At 36.2% G+C, this 17421-nt stretch overlaps 1 long non-coding RNA gene across 1 annotated transcript; it reads right to left on the reverse strand.

Annotated features, from left to right (window-relative positions):
* Positions 1-1264: 1264 nt before the first annotated feature.
* On the reverse strand, positions 1265-17355 carry LOC139132917 (uncharacterized). Its single transcript, XR_011552483.1, has 4 exons — positions 17241-17355; positions 14186-14262; positions 7189-7314; positions 1265-3548 (listed from the first exon to the last, which is right to left on the reverse strand). It is a non-coding gene; the product is annotated as an uncharacterized lncRNA (long non-coding RNA).
* Positions 17356-17421: the final 66 nt, after the last annotated feature.

Below are 17421 nucleotides of genomic sequence, written 5' to 3' on the forward strand. Positions count from 1 at the left end.
TTTCATTGTCGTTACCCTTCGGATCATCTTTAAACCATATCCAGTCTCATTTGGCCCAGAAATAAACGAAATATGGTCAAAATTTTCAAATTTTACTCTACAACGTTCGGTCGTTGGTGGCGCAAGCATCTCACAATAACGAATTTGGTTTTTTTCTCGAAATGGCGAGGAACCCGAACACACATTTGTACACGTGTTTTTTCAACTGTTAAGATGCATCTGTGTCCGTGCTTACTTCAGCGATCCAAATAAAATATCTTTTTATTTTCTAATTATGTAATAAATAGCTTTGCGTTCAAGCATGATGTAACTGAGAAAATTGATACCGTTCTGAAAGCCTCCTTCCAACTTCGGCATTGTCAGCACATGACCATCCAATTGATATTTTTGTCAAAATCTTTGATCAAAATTGCGGAGAAAACCACTCAATATAGCTGGGTAATTTATTGTTTACATGTCTAATTTCGAAGCGACTAGGCGTTAATTAAAGCACCCATAGCTTCAAATGTGTAATTAACCAATATCAAAATATCCTGAATTTTCCCAAGAGTTTGCTTTGAATTAGACCCATGAAAGACTGTAAAAGTGCACAACACTGTTATAAGTGTCGAAAGTGGCATGTAAATTGAAACGTTTTAACATCATTTTAGATTTCCCACACTTTTCAAAAACTAATAATGTGACAGAAAATAAAGAATTAAAGCAACAAAATGTTGGCCATGGTGTGTTGTTCATTCAAGTAAATGGCATCATGCTTGTCTCTGGTATGATGGTGATGTGAATGTGCAGGAAATACTTTGTCTTTGTACTTTTCTCTGAGGGCGCTATTTTATGAGTGTGGCACCCGTTTAGGCATGGCCAAAATCAGTGAGCGGCGATACTTCTCTATACGACCTTGAGTGAGAACATTTACAGCTACTGGGGCTTTAACTTTAGTCATTTAATGTCATTTTATCAAATTAGCATGTTAAAAGGTTTTAGAAGTCTGTATTTAGCAGATTTCCAGATCAATACTGCAGATGATAGACTGATGATTTCTGTACATTCTTCAGAAGTGTGCCTAAAACATACAAACAGCAGGCATGCCCTGACTAGATGGCTACATTGAACTGAACGTATTGTGTGTCAATGATTCATATTTATAATAAACAATCCCAACCAAAACCTGGAAGCATACATCTGCCACGCATGTCACAAAAGATGACAGCATCATTTATAAAGTTGCACACACAGATACCTAACAATAAATCAAGTACACAATACATTGCACTTTAGGCTGAACCATTAGGTTGTTTAATACTGCCACAGACACATGACAATAGAGTACATAATACACTACAGGTGAGGTTAGACCATAAAGTACCTAGATTTCATTATTTGCTTCAACAGAACAAAAATCTTCCAGGCGTACAGACTTCCAGATGGTAGTCCGTGCAAATTTCTGTGACAACATACAGCTTAAATATGTTGAAGTAAACTGTCATCTTGTTGACTCTTGATGGATAGAATAAATGGTTTTCTGAAAATATGGATAGAAGGCAACAAAAGTATTTTTAAAACCAATGATTTACTGTGACACGGTCTCTTCAAAATGTAAAAAACAAAATGTTCATATCTATCTTGAAACAATGGGTTTTCAATTTAGCCTCACTGATTTACTCCCATGTTCAATTTTAAGCTACTGCTGTGGTGACATCATAAACTAAAGTTGATGAAAATCTCTCCATTTCGAACTGATGGCAGAATAAAAAGGTAAACAATTGACAAGCTGTACCAACCTGGTATTCAATGCAGTCAAAGTAAGTAAACAGCAACACAAGGAATATCATACAATTTTTACCCTTTGAGTGCTATATTTTTTCCCCACCAAAATTTCAGTGCAAAATTTTACCAATTTTTATGAACTTTCCTGTAATTTTTATGATAATTTTGGACCAAATGAACACAACATTTCATTGATCACAATTTTTTATCAAAATTTTGGCAAAAATCTGAAAAAATTGACTGAGGCGCTCAAAAGGTTAAAGCAAAAATCAAGAAGGCTGTCATTTTCACTTTAACACTTGTACTGGTATACTAGTAGTATTTCATTGCCAATACAGGAAGAACTTTTCAACTGTAAAGCAGGGCCTGAAAATAACACTGGTCTGAGGTCTGGGATCAGTGACTTTTTTATCAAGGAACCCCCCTCAAAGTCTGTGGACCAGTAAAAATGGACAGATAAAATGACAGTAACTAAACAAGAACCCGAGAAATCTGCCAAGTAAATGTATATGCAATGTATATGCGATGTATCTATATGACAATAATTTACAAAGTCTTTGCTGTAATTGCAGTCCAAGCGAATCTGACAAAAGTAAAAAAAGCAAATATAAAATGTGTAGGAGAAATGAGTTATTTTCGTGTGGACCAGTGGATTTTACCTTGGGACCAGTGGATTTTACCTTGGGACCAGTGGATTTTACCTTGGGACCAGTGAAAAAATACAGGTCACTGATCCTGGGAAAAGTGGGTAAAATGGAAATTTTCAGGCCCTGTAAAGTTGAATTTCATATCAATTAACAGCAAATATTAATCATTCAAAAATCATAGGTCAAAAGGTGTATTACACATTTATTGTAGAGTATAAACAAAATACATTACGGCAAGACTATGAGTGAAATGCTGGTACACATAACACTGTCAAAGTTGTAAAATAAAGATAGATGTTAGGTTTGGCAAGTTGGCAATGACTACTCATAATGCAAGAAAATTGCAGCAAGAACAGTGTCTACTTGTTTGGTTTGAAATAACTCTGATAAAATACACAGTGATAGGCACTTGTTGATTTGAAATAATGCTGACATAATTGACAAACACAAAAAGGAAACTTTTTAGCAGTGCTTTTCAAATCCTCCGTCACCATCATGATTGTCCTTGTACTTAAAATTTGTGATAAAAAACTGTTATGAGATACATTCATTCCCTGTCTATTGACATATTTTGAAATTATACAAGTGATAAAAAACATGAATACTAAGGGATGGTCAAGTTTCTGAGAAGATGACAACAGGCTATAAGTAATTATAAACTAAACAATGCAATATTACAGTATTTTGCTGTCGCAAATATTCTCTATCACAGAAAGGTCATGTTGTATGAAATGGTACATCTAATTCTGAACTAAATACTCCAACATGCCGGAATGACATTGTCACTGCTGTTGACTTTTTGTCCGCAAATATTTTATTAAGTAAATATTGTTCGAATGAATATTTGATTGATTCAATATTGAAATTTGATATATTTGTAATTTCATGAAAATCTTGTACAGAAATTACCAGTCAAAAATTATTTACATACTTTATTGCACATTAACATTCAGGAAGTGTGTGTGGTACTTGGCAAAAATTATTGAAAACTCTCATTACTGACACTTTTTATCCATGGTTGGCAAACAGACTGATGTGAAGTCCATCTTTTAATTTCAGATACTGGTGTCCTTCAGTCTAGGAATAGGACTCTCCTTTCCAGCTGTGACGGCAATCCAACATCTCATCAATTCAGTCCTGGAAAAATGAACATGAAGTATTGTATTGTTATCTGCAAAGTCAGAGATCATTATCCCTAGAATTTGATGAAATTCACAAGAACTAGCCAAATATTTTGGTCTGATGCAGCTGTGGAGACTCAAAGCATACTTCAAGACATTCCAATTCATCCATGCATCAAGTGTGTTTGTTTGATTCTGTTACTAGGCTGTGCACATAAAGATAAGTTTTCAAGACTAGACATTTGAACAGTTTGTACCTGTATCAATTGAGGCCTAGAAATTTGAGCAATGCAAACAGAATTGTGTTGTAGTGACAATTAACCATACAGTTTCACTGCCACTCATATGAGAGGATGATTCTATGTCATGTACTTCTTGATATGTGAAGACTGGTTTCTGTCATTTTTACACCATGTATATACCGGTATACCCATACAGAAGACTATCCTCTGGGGATCCATATACAAAGTCACCAAAAATTTAAGCACATTGAATTTCATTTTAAGCAATATTCAAGGTCTTTTTGAGTTTCAAACACCATTTTCCAGAGATCATTTTTATAATATATAACCATGTACCATTTCACCAATATCATGTTTGATTATCTTGTCTTTGGAAACTTGAAGGCATGTTATCAATTTTCAAGGACTTTCCAGGAGAATTTGAATTTGAAGTCTTTTCAAGAGCATATATAGACTAGCTGTGCATTCAGATTTGCTGTTGACAACTTAGTACATGGAAGCGACAACATGGCTACTTCAATCATTCCAACTTGCCGCTGAACTCAAAGAGATTACCATTTTGGAGTATAATACCAGTTCCATACACTGTGCCTGAATTCAGTCTGTGTTTGGTTTGGTATTAGCGGAGACCCATAAAAGACTGAATTTTTAAGTCAATGATGAGATTGATCACACTCCAAATGATTTAAGTTGTTCAGCTCTACAAGCAGACATATCAACTACCTAGAGATATATCATAATTCACACTGATTTGTGCCTTCAGATTTCTGCATAAAACAAATTCGTTGTATCTGTTTGACTCCCTATATACCCGTACAGAAGCACCTAAACTGTGAATTCTAAAACATGCTTCTTTGTAGAGTCAGTTCTCATTTCCAGTTTTGAATAATGACGACTAAGTGAGGATATAGCAATTTTTATCATTCTTAAATTTTGGACAGCCAACCACACAGAATTGCTAACAGGGAAATAGGGCAACTGGTCACATTTGGTACTGCAAAACAACAAGTACTGAATTTTACTTTGGACATTACAAACAAACAAATTTACATCTACACTGGACGATGCATGACCTCATCAGTTAGTCATAACTTGCCCAACAAAAACATGGCCTTTATAATGCATGCAGAGATTGATATTTTCAAGGTTATGTAGTTGCAATGTTGATGTTATTCATTCAATGTCTTTTGCATTTTCACTACATATCAAAAACCAATGTATTTTCTGTTTCCAAGTTGCATTAAAATTAATGTGAAATTTCAAACGCGCTTTCAGAATTTTTTTGTATTGAAAACACAAAAGCACCGCCCTAAAGATTACATTATGAAAATTCCAGCATTTTTTGAACCAACCTTACTGAAGTGAATCTCAGTACTAAGTTTCAAAGCGGTTTCAGAGATGAATGTTTTTTGACTAAAAACACAAAAAATTACCCAAAAAGTGCAAATATGGAAATTTAACGACAATTTGAACAACATGATTTAAGTCACCCCAATCAACATGCATACCAAATTTCAAACCACTCAAACCGGCACTTTCAGGGAAGACTTTCTGACCAAAATTGCCCCAAAAATATAAATATACAAATCCACTATGATTTAAACAAACCTGACTGGGGTCACCCCTAGCAACCTACATACCAGATTTCAAAGCATTCTGATGTGCAATATCTGAGAAAATATTTTGTTTTACAACAAAATAGGATAAATTGCCCAAAAAATATAAATATGCAAAATTTGACACAATTTGAAGATATCTAATGACTTGATTTCTCCCTTGCAACTTGCTTACCAAATATCAGAGCAATGGGATAGTCTCATGGCACATTGTCACAAAAATGAATCAACTACCAGTATAAGGACGGACAATACCATACCCGGTACATTGTACCGATATCTGTCACTGATTTTCTATGTACACTCTTTTCTCAGGGTTTCTCTCATTAAGCCTCCTCTACCATTCCCATACATGGTTTTCCTATCCAGCTAGGGAGCTTTAGTCTCATGACTTTGTACATTCATCTAGGAAACCCTCTCACTTTTCAACACCAGCATAAAATCAATTACTTCCTTGTGTTGTTATATTTGCTGAGATTTCCAACGTTAGATTTTTCATTTTATAGTATACTTCCATATCTTTGTTTATTATTTTTGTCTTATCTCCCTGTATTTGTGGTTCCTTTAGTCTCTGTTGCCCAGACTATTCTGTAGGGCTTTCATTCGGCCACTGCAACCCAACAGTGCAACACAGAGCAACTGATCTATGATGTTATTGTTATGTTTTGAGACAAAGTCACAGAAAATATAACTTCAACATATGTAAGGTGATGTAGAAGTTGCTTTGAAGTCCCAAGTTAGTAATAAGTGTGAACTATGACTTTAATACCCCGGATCAGTTGTATCGTACTTGTTCATACACTGACCCAAGGCATAAAAGTCATTGTTCACAGTCCTGGGGAGGAACTTTGAAAGTCAGTTATACATAACATTGAAGCTACATATTGCCTTGACTTTGTCAAAAACATAATTACATCATAGATCAGTTGCTCCCTGGATGTATTACTCTTGTTTGTGATGTAACCTTCTTGTTCAGAGATTTTTGAATGGGATTTCCCTGACTGCACAAAGGTGTCAGGTTGTGAGCCCCGCCGAGCAGTCTGGGTATCCAAGACTACAGTTCCTGTGACACTTTGATTACATGTCACTCTATTCTTTTTACTGGCTTCTTTGTATGATCAATGTTAAGACTGTCCTTTTTCATTTTCACAGTTTACCATTTTTATGTCATTCATTTTGGAAATTAGTTTTTACCCTCATGAAGCAAATCTATGAGTTGCAAAAATGATGGTACAATAAAGATTATTGCAGGAATTGATTTGGATCTAAACCTTAAGTTGACTAAAACTCATTTTTGAGGACTTCTGAAGATGTAGTTTGTCTGAACATCTTGAAATTGAACTTTGTGAACAGATATGCAAAGTTTTCTGTCACATCTTACATACAATTTGTTTATTGTGTACTTTGAATAGTGGCCATTACAACAATTTCTCTGAACATGAATGCAAATAATGTCACCAGAATCAATCATGCTCAGAGGAGCAGAGAGAAAACAAAAAAACTGTCATCTCATCAACCTTCTAAAAAACTCCCCTTCTTCCAAAGAGTGTGGCCTTCAGATCATGATATTGACTTTACTATCTCAAAGACCACTGCCTGTGTTTCATGATTATGGTACTGTATTTTTACACAACATGAAGGTAATTTCAGATACAAGATACAGAAACAAGTTTGTGATATCCAACCAATGAGGAATAATAAATGAAGAAATGCTATTCATCTTCATCTAAATACTGCAAATTAGATAAAGCATGGCAGTATTATGGAGATCCAAGCCGGCAAAATTTTGCAATCTTACCTCTCACAGGTTTTCCAGACATCTCTATCATAAGAGAAACAGTCAACATCACTTGATAAGGCTGAAGCAGAGCAGGACAGCCGAAGTCTTCAAAGGAAATTCTCCACGAACAAGGAATCTAGAGTACTGAGCAAAGGAAAAAATCTTCAAATAACATTGTAAAAAACAATACAAATGAATCTGCAGTTCAAATCTGTTGTTAAATGAAAGCAGATTTAAATTCGATGTCTTCCATGCTTAAAACAGCAAGTTCATTGCCGTTACATGTATATATGTTAGAAATGATTCTGGCCAGTGTATACAGATGTGAACTTTGGTGATTTTTCAGACACTGCAATAGGCCTTGTAGACTGTACTGGACCTCAGCTCTGTGCACACATCCAATGGGGTACAACAATTTTGCTTAGGGTGACTAGAGGAGCTGCTATAAATCCATACATTGTATTTGCGCATAAGCTCTACAAAGTATTATATGCAATATAGGATAGTTATTATGAAAGTACATGAAAATTACAAAAAAAATCAACTAGTTGAAATGAACAGTTCTGTATTCATGAACTAAATTAAAATCACTTTGCTACACTTGTACACAGTTGCATAAAATTCTCAGGGAAGACCACATGACTCAAAAGTTATGTACGTTTCATTTGGTTTGAACACTTACAACAAACCGTAAACTGCCTTCAAGCATTGCCAGACAGCCGATATATTTCCACGTACACCATGCACATGCCACGTCATCATTTAGAAAAGGTAAGCATGTCTGTTAACATGCAACTTAGCATGAAAATTTTGCAGTTTCAAATAGGAAACTTTGAACACTGCTTACCTAAGACTAGCCACAAATTTTCAAGGGTACATATATGCATAGCAAATTTCTACAGGCTTTGCAGAAACTTTTTCTGTGACCATGTAGTCCAAGGAATGGAAAACGTGTACAGTACCTGACATTTGCCACGAAAGTTGTCAAGAAACTGAACTGCTTGAATCAGATCTGAACTATTGAGGGAGAGTACTCATTTGAATTTTCCATCCAACACCTGTGCACAAACTGTCCACCTCAAGGAACAGTTGAAACACATGCACCTGCCCTGCTGTGAGCTGTGAAAAATTACCAATCAGGTTGGAAATTTATAAAGGTTGTCAATACTGCATTTAGCTAGCAATGCCAGGAAATGCTAGCATTATTGATTTCATTACCATTCCACAAAATTGATCAGATAAGGATTATCCCAGGGACCTTCATAACAAAACAATCAGACAGGTGGTTGTATTTCTGCTCTCTCACTAAGCTTTCAACAAGAGGGCAAGTTTTAACCAAGGCAAATAATTCATGAATCACACGCCAATTTTTCTGAAAGCTTTTCTCTAAAATGAAGGACATCAACCTCTCTTGATGGTAAAAATATCACTGAGTTCCAAGATTGCTTGAAAGCATACTAAAGAATGTACTATACATGTAACTATGTGCTACCTTGAAGTTGATTCATTGTAACAATATTGTAAAATTCAATAATTAAATGTTTCAGATACAGAGCACTTTTCAAGAGTACAGAAACTCACTCAGCTTTAGGGTGTGACTATCTGATATTATGATCTATGTAACACCATCTGTTCAACTACCTCCCAATCATAGGTGTACATATCTTTTTGCTAACAACTAATTTCAACTAAGTTTGCTTCCATGTTTATGCAACAAATAAAAAACAAAACTAGGTCAAATGGCATTATTACAAACAGAGAGTATTATTGATACATCTCTAAAACACACTGACTGCCCCATACACAATCCAGTTACCACTCACAGTAAGGTGCCTGCCAAATTACTTACAGTTAATCCTCCCATCACAATTACAGCACTTTCCATTCCCTGACTTTAAACACTTGCATTGACGTATCATTGCATTCACATCAATGCTACTCTACACAACTGACCATATCACTTCCAATACATCAAAGTCCTCATATGCTGCTTATCAAAATGACCATGTAATCCTAATACACAATATTTGCATATTCTGCTCATTTAACAAGTGAATTTGCATTACATTTCACATCAGAAACACAATTTACAGTATCATTAACATTTTCTTAAAACAACATACTATCAAACACATGCTTTCCAGCTGGGTGGCGTGCAGCGTTTAATTCACTACATAAAATCATGCCCAGTCATAACAGATGACTTCAATTGATCCATAGCCGTCAAACTTTGAGGAAAGAAAGCTACAACACCTACTTTTGACCTAGATGGCAATGTCTTAGCTGAAGGATTAGATGTCAATTGACATCTGGCAATGACAATATGACACCCCATTAAGGTAGAACGCGCCTCGGGGAGAGATATTCGGACTCTCAAACTTTTTCAATTCTTTTCTGATCTACCACTTGTGGGGGTTCGTTTTAAAGCTCTTGGTGTAAGAAAACTTTTTACCGGCTTAGATTTTCGAAAATCGAAAATTTATTTTTTCTCCATAGAGTTAACACAGGGATGGCGGCCATTTTGAATATCAAATATCGGTAAATCTTGGGTAATTTGTTTCTCTAGTACCAAAATTTGCACGGTGACCCCCGATTTTTATTCTTGATTTTGAAAGAGAATGGTTGAAATATTCTTTGAGGAAAGTTTGAGCAAAAGTTTAAGTCTTTCACTTTCGAGGTGCATACTACCTTAACTTCACATTAAAATCAACTATCCATGCAAGTACAGTAATATCTCTTGCTGTCACAAAAACTGTTCAACTGTTGTTGTCAAATTCTCAAACACTCTTGATGAGTCATTGACAGTGACATAGTCCCCACTTGTAATTTGGAGTTTGTCTGTGGAACTATTGAATTGAGATCAGTATTGAAAAACGAAATTACAGTGTTTAAAGACCTGTCTGTGACTGATGCCAATCTTGGAGTATATTTTAAACAAGTTATAGACATTTGTATGAATGGCATAGGATTATGTCTTTTTACTATGTGGGACAGAATTACAACATGTAGGTATGTACTGGCTCTTGAAATGTCAAAATTCAACTAATCTGCAAGAAACTGGTCCAGACATGTCTGAGTAATGACTTTGGCATGAACAAATCAGAACGTAAGATAAGAACCAAGAATATCCTCATTTTCATCATAGAGGACTTACTATAATTAGCTGTTGTTATAACTACTGTATGATCAACGTGTACAGCAAGTTTCATCAGATTTAGTGCAGCTATTCAGGAAATAGATTGGTAATTGCAAACACTTTTTCCCTGTCTGGAGATCCAGAACTGGCACAAACCATGGTGTTGAAAACGCAAGAGAAATCTAGCCTGAAACCCTATTACAAAAGTCATTTAAATATGTTAAATAGTAATTAATTGTCACATTAACCATTGCATGCATCTAATTATACTTTTCCTCAATGATCCCTGAGCAGTGCGAGAAGCATCAGTCAAACTGATATTTTACCACTGCGTGCATCTCCTGCCTTCACTAACCAGGCAAAGTCACTTTCACAACTTAAAGCAATGTGATTTTTTTGAAAACACTGACAGAAGTTGTCCTTGCAGGTTTTATCAAATGTCATGCTCTTTGAATCATGTAATAGGTGGCATTGCATTTGCATATTTAATGTGTCCATCACCTTGCATTGAATTACATTATATTGAATATAGGCTTTATTTATTTCCTTTCATCTGCATACCCTTTGTCTACAATTCTTGATAGCACATTGACAGAACTACTCTAAAAATAACCTGCCACATATATGTACTAATGCTACATCTCTACAACCATTTTCAGTAATAGAGCGCGAAGCCACTGCAGTGAACTGCAATAAAACTGCTTACACTAATTAGTTTCAGTCTGCTTGTACAAAGGCAAAACTAGCTCTGTCTGAGGCTCGGGTTGTAAATGAGAGTTTTACGATTGGCACCCTGTGTTCAAGATTAAGATACAATGTAACATTACCATGCACTGGTCCATGTACAAATCTTTTTTATTTCAACTTCCCCAGACAAACTGTCTGCATGGGACATACAATGTTGTCGACTTTGCCAGCTGGCTACAGCTGAAACTAATTAGTGTAAGCAGTTTTATTGCAGTTCACTGCAGTGGCTTCGCGCTCTATTACTGAAAATGGTTGTATTATTACTCTTGTACAAATACAGATCAACTTCAAGATCAAATTCCAATGAACAGATGCTGACAATCATGCACAAAAATGACAAGTAAGTCGCAAGTCCAAAGATAGCACAGCAGCCAATACAAAATGGATCCACAAAACTACAAGCTGCCTTTAACCATCCACACTACTTGAAAACACATGCTGCACATGGATGGATGTGGAAGGACATACTGACAGCATACTCTGTTCTGAATATTCAAATAAACACTATTCATCGTTCATGTCTGCACTTTCAATGTTACCACTGCCACATTTAAACCAAATCAGAACAATCAATGCAATCTCTGCCAATTTTTTACACCAATTCTGAAATGACCATTTTACAAACACATCTCACTGACAACCACCAACATGAATTTTACAAGTGGATCATTGTTATCAAGGATGACTAATTGTTACTGTTATGTGTTTGTGTTGATCAAATAAGCAGAATGCTCCATACAACGGGGACAGGGATTTAGACTTTCCATTATTCACAATACTTTGCTGGCCTGATGTGGGCGTACACCAACATTAAAGCCCCACTAGCAGTATCCACACTAAAACAACTCTGTGGGAATGTACTTATTGAGGGGTGTTTATACAAGAATAATAAACTGCCACTGAGACTACATGTGCAATTTGAATAAGATAAATAATAAACATGTGCCCAAACTTAAATTGGTGCCCCATGCAAATAAAGCAAAAATACTGTATGTCATGCATATACCATAGGCATCGGAATCTTCACAGAAACAACAGAGTAGTCCAATAAAATGCATAGTGCTGAATGTTTTCCACTGGGACATCATATGCTTTTTCTTTGTAATATTACTAGTTTTTAAAAATGATGGGAAATCAAAATAACGTTTAAAATTTAAATTTACTTATCAACAAATTTCAAGACTTACAGAGCTTGTGGAACTTTAAAGGCTGCAAAGCAAGTTGAGCTTTAATACACTGAACATAATAATAGGACATGTAATTGTACTATCAAGTTAACACAGGATACATTGGCCATTTGGAATTTCAAATGCATGTGTGGAAGAACTTTGCTTCCCTAATTCTTAGATGCAAGATTTTCATTTTTGAGTACAAAATTGAAAGGTTTAAAGTTTCTTTTGTCAAACTGCTAGCCAAAGCTGAAAACTTTCTGTCTAAAGGCGGGTTACGGGTTACCTTCAGTGACAACGAAACTGCATCTGCCAAATATGGGTCCGTCAATTAAATCAATGACTGAATGAATTTCAACAAACAATATTGTATGGGCTCTCTGAGACCACAATACATTTGAGTAGACAGTAAACTGCAATTACCTATTAACATTTTGACAAATTTGAAAAAACTAATCAAGTATTTTGCCATTCAAGAGATTTAAGTCCAAATAACTTCATTAAATCACCATATAAAATATACACTATGAAATTGACATGTTGCTAAAAGTATAGTATTGATTAAAACTGACAAAATTTACACTTTGAGAGAACAGCGCCCTCATTTGTCTCAGTTTAACTGTCACTCTACTTACTATGCTTGAAGACTTCAACCATAAGGGATCTATCTGACTCTAGCAAGTCTTGTTGCTAACATTGATGTTTACACAGACATACAAATGAATACCATTACATGAGTTATTTAGATACACGTTGTTCAAACTATACCACATCTTCATCAATAAAATTTTGTGGTTGATTTGTTGCACAATTTTTTCTACCACACTGAAAGAAATCAAATTGTCAAAAACCTATTGGGACAGACAAAATACCATCTGAATTGATCTTCACAACTTAAATTTGAAACAAATTCACATTAACTAAAAGATTCCATGTGGTCTGTGGGATACTCAGTGACCCTATTGGAAATATGAGGTTACTAAACTATTTACTTTCTGCACTGCATATCTGTAAATGAGACTACAGATTTCATTTGTTAGCCAAATAGTTGGTTTGAAGAAAAGCAAACACATGGTTTATTGAGATACATGTAACAGTACACTCTAACATCCACCATGCAAATTGGTGTTTATGATCATCAAGAAATCTGAATTTTCACCTGAGCTGTCATTCAGAAATAAAATTCAGTGATGTGTTCTTTGAGAACTTATTGAGCAACTTATGGCGCTGACTGTAGGCAGACAACAATATATAAGTTTACCTTACAATGGAAAAATGAAATAAAATCAAATCTGTGTATGGCGGTCACTCAAGGGTTCGAGAAAAAGAGACCAGGGGGTTGCTCTCTCTATATACGGTAGGTTGGGTGTGGCATTACTTTGAGTGTAGGTGGTGTGCTGAGCAGTGAATTTAGGAAAACATAACAGCAATAACAAATTCCATAACATAAATCTGTTGAAAATCATAATAAATCCATTTAGTTTTCTAAAAGATTGTAATGGAGATCTAAAATTGGTCAAAATAGACTCCTTTCTTTGCTCTTCAGTCTAAGCATTTTTGATAGAGGTCATTTAAAGTCATATATACTGATCATTATACACAGGTTTTGGTCAAATTGGAGCAATTACATAAAGCCAATGACCATAGAAGGGAGATGGCTGTTCTGTAGAGGGCTTTTAACACATAAAATGTCATGGGACTGCTGCAAAGTGACCACTATAGAGAGCTGACTGCTCTGTAAGGGTAACAACTAAGACAGGTTTGACTGTAACAGCGGATTTCACTGGTTCATGAAATCATTATTCTAATACACTGAAGCCATAATACTTCTCTAACATTTGCAATCTGACATCTTTGTGACAATGATAAAGTAGTTCACATGGGCATAATGATTTGTCACTTTGCTTGAACTGAGAATGATGAAAGTAACTTGTTGCTATGGTTACATTCCAAGTAAACTCACAATTGTCCTGGAGATCATCTCTCCATGTTTCTTCTTGGATTTTCCTGTCTTGATCACATCTTCTCCACAGACTCATCCTGTGAGAACATTTACAACAACCATTTATTTTGTACACTGTATCCTGGAGAATTCTGCATTCCACATAACTAAAACTCACTTTCCATTTGTGAAGGAGTCTATCAACATTGTCAGATACAATTTTAATGTTTTGACACCAAGGCAGTACCACCTTGAGCACAAACTCTTTTTGTAATTTATCTTATCCTGCCAAGCCTGTCATATCCTCATCTATCAAATTGTACCTACTTGGCATAATACAGTGGTTTGCTTTGAAGCATTGGCATATTGCGAAAATAGACATATTGTCTAAATTGAGGAGTCAATAAAACTCATACATGCAGTATCTCTTTTTCTTGGCCTTCAAATGATCGTGTCCTTGTCAAAATGCAGTAATAATGTAACCTGATAGTGACATATGAACTTGGCAAGAGAAGGGTTAAAGTCTCAATAGCTGCAAATTTTATTAATTATTTTCATGATTTTAATTACAAACTACAGTTAGTCTGTGTAAATGTGCTAACTGAAGGAGGTGTATTGAAGTATCACTGCACACTGATTTGGACCATACCTACATGTTTTAACAGGCTCAATAATAAACTGGTGCCTGGCACACTCATAAAATGGCAGAAAAGTACAAAAAATGCAGTACTTCCTGCACATACACACCATGATTATATGAGAAACAAGCACGATGCATTTACTTGAATGCACAAAACATGATAGCCAACATTTTGTTGATTAAATCTGTCACATGATTATTTTTTGAAAAAAGCAGGAAATCTAAAATGATATCAAAACGTTTGAATTTACATGTCTCTTTCGACACATGACAGTATTACACACTTTTTCAGTCTTTAGTGGGTCTTATTCAAAGAAATATATTGGAAAACTGAGGATATGTTGAGATCAGTTTATATACACATTCGCAGCTATTGGGGAAAGGGCATGAAATATGATAGTGGTGAGACAGTCAGCCGGGTTTTGCGAGCTCACTCAGTAGCACTACAATGCCGATAGCCCTGTAGTTCAGAAAAATAGCTCAACATTAGTGTAGTACACCCAATTATACAATATGCAAATACTGGACGTGTTCAGGACAAAGCGAACACAAGTGTAATGTTTCGTTTTATCATAGCCCTCGCTGCACGATGCTGTGTGTTCCCGCCATTATACGGCCTCCCAACACTGGCAGCATAATGATGGGAACACACGGCATCATACACAAAGCTGGTTTTGTTGATGATCTTTGTCAACTGCGATGGCTGTGTCCCAAGCGATTTTATAACCCCAAAAATGACAAGTTTAGTGTAGACGATTCTGAAGTTTTCTAGGTGCAATGATAAACAGCCATAACACAAATAAATTTGGTACATTGAGTGTGCTACACTGGTGTCTGGCTTATTTTCCACTCTTCTGCATTGTAGCACAATATACTGGTGATATTCCAACCAATGGAGTCAGCAAGCGACAAAACAAGCAAGGAGACGAAAGTGGCTTTACAAATTACCGTGTAACTTAAAGTTGCAGCATATATACATTGTACACATTTTAAGAAAATGACATCGTGCAATTCTGCGCACGGCACCTGAGTTGAAGCATTAGTAGTTTGCGTTTTCTCTTTTTACTGGACATTTTTGGTTTCATGCAAGAGTAAATGGTCCGTGGTAGCCAAAATTTCCTGACACATAATTTAATGCTTCCAAGTTGCAGGTAAAAACAACGTTATGTCCGCATACATCGTAGTATCGAACGTTGTTTTACAGTCCGGGTCAGCTCCAAATTGGAGACGCTATACCATAATATTTCCCCCTCTCATTAGCCAATCAGCGGCCAGTGCGCCATCAGTAAAAATTGTATTTCCTGGCAACCTCCACATGCGTCCTTCGTTACGTACGCCATACTGTGTCGAACTCCCGCGCCGTATTCTGTCATAATGTCGAACAGTTGTGTGGCCACTCTGTCAAAACAACAATTTCAAAATCGCGTACCAGTTTTATTCTGGCTAAGACAACCAAACCCCATATATCGCTGTGATTCCTAGACTCTGGCTTGAAGTCCTGCGAAATATAAATCGTGTACCTACACAGATCGTTCAGAATACCCCATTTGTATCGGAGATGGCAGCGATACAAATTCTACCGTATGGGGAACAGTTGTGTGGCCACTCTGTCAACACATTTTCAAAATCGCGTACCATTTTTAGTCTGCGTTTGACAACTACAAAACAGGTATCGTTTTAAAGCTCTGACATTGCTCTTCTTTCTTGCAAAATGTTATACGCGTACCTACACAAATAACCTTTATAACAGTATTTCTAATAGAGATGACGAACATCCACAAATGATTCTCGGTACTTGAGCGAAATCGATAAACTGGGGGTAGAAATGAATCGTCAATATTTCGAATATTTGTTCACTAATCGGACTCCTTGTTGGACATGACCTTCTGCAGAACACGTGGATTATGTTGACTGTCGAAAATTCGTCGAAATTCACAAGACAGGGACTTAATAAGCTGGCCCAAACTGCCGATCACACTTGGTGGGTAATTTGTGACCCAGCGTGACCCTGTACTTTATTAATGATGTAATCTGGTCGATGATTGGCTGAATGCCGGAATACATTATCATAATGAGTCTCCAATTTTGGAGCTGACCCGGACTGTTTTAGGACGAGTTGGCAGTATTATGGTACTATACTTTGAGTGAAGCGGTTTTAGTACGAGGTGGTACTTGGGGCCAGGTGTCATTGGAAGAAGTACTACTTGGGACGAGGTGGTTTTGATAGGAAATGGTTTTGGGGCGAAGTTGTGTCGGGCGAACTGGTTTGATGCAAGTCTCTACTACCTCCATGATGCAAGTGTCTGGACCCCGTACATCAGGGATCCGGAAGCGTTCGATACACGCCACAAGTACCGTCGCGATATCACAGCTATGATAACGACCAAACAATCGTTAAACTTGATTACGCTGTATCAACCATAAATGTATACATACCTGTGAGAATCGACTCCACCTCCAGGACAGCATACAGATAACGGAAATTTTTTTTGCCAGAAACAATGGCATCAGAATCAGATTCCAGATTTGAGTCATGTATGGAAGAGTGAGAGCGCCGCCACTGTTAGGCTTGCATCAAATCGGGCATGAAATCCTAAGAGACCCAACATAATCAGTG

The sequence above is a fragment of the Ptychodera flava genome, chromosome 5, assembly GCF_041260155.1.
Source record: "Ptychodera flava strain L36383 chromosome 5, AS_Pfla_20210202, whole genome shotgun sequence".
In the NCBI taxonomy this organism is placed as follows: Eukaryota; Metazoa; Hemichordata; class Enteropneusta; family Ptychoderidae; genus Ptychodera; species Ptychodera flava.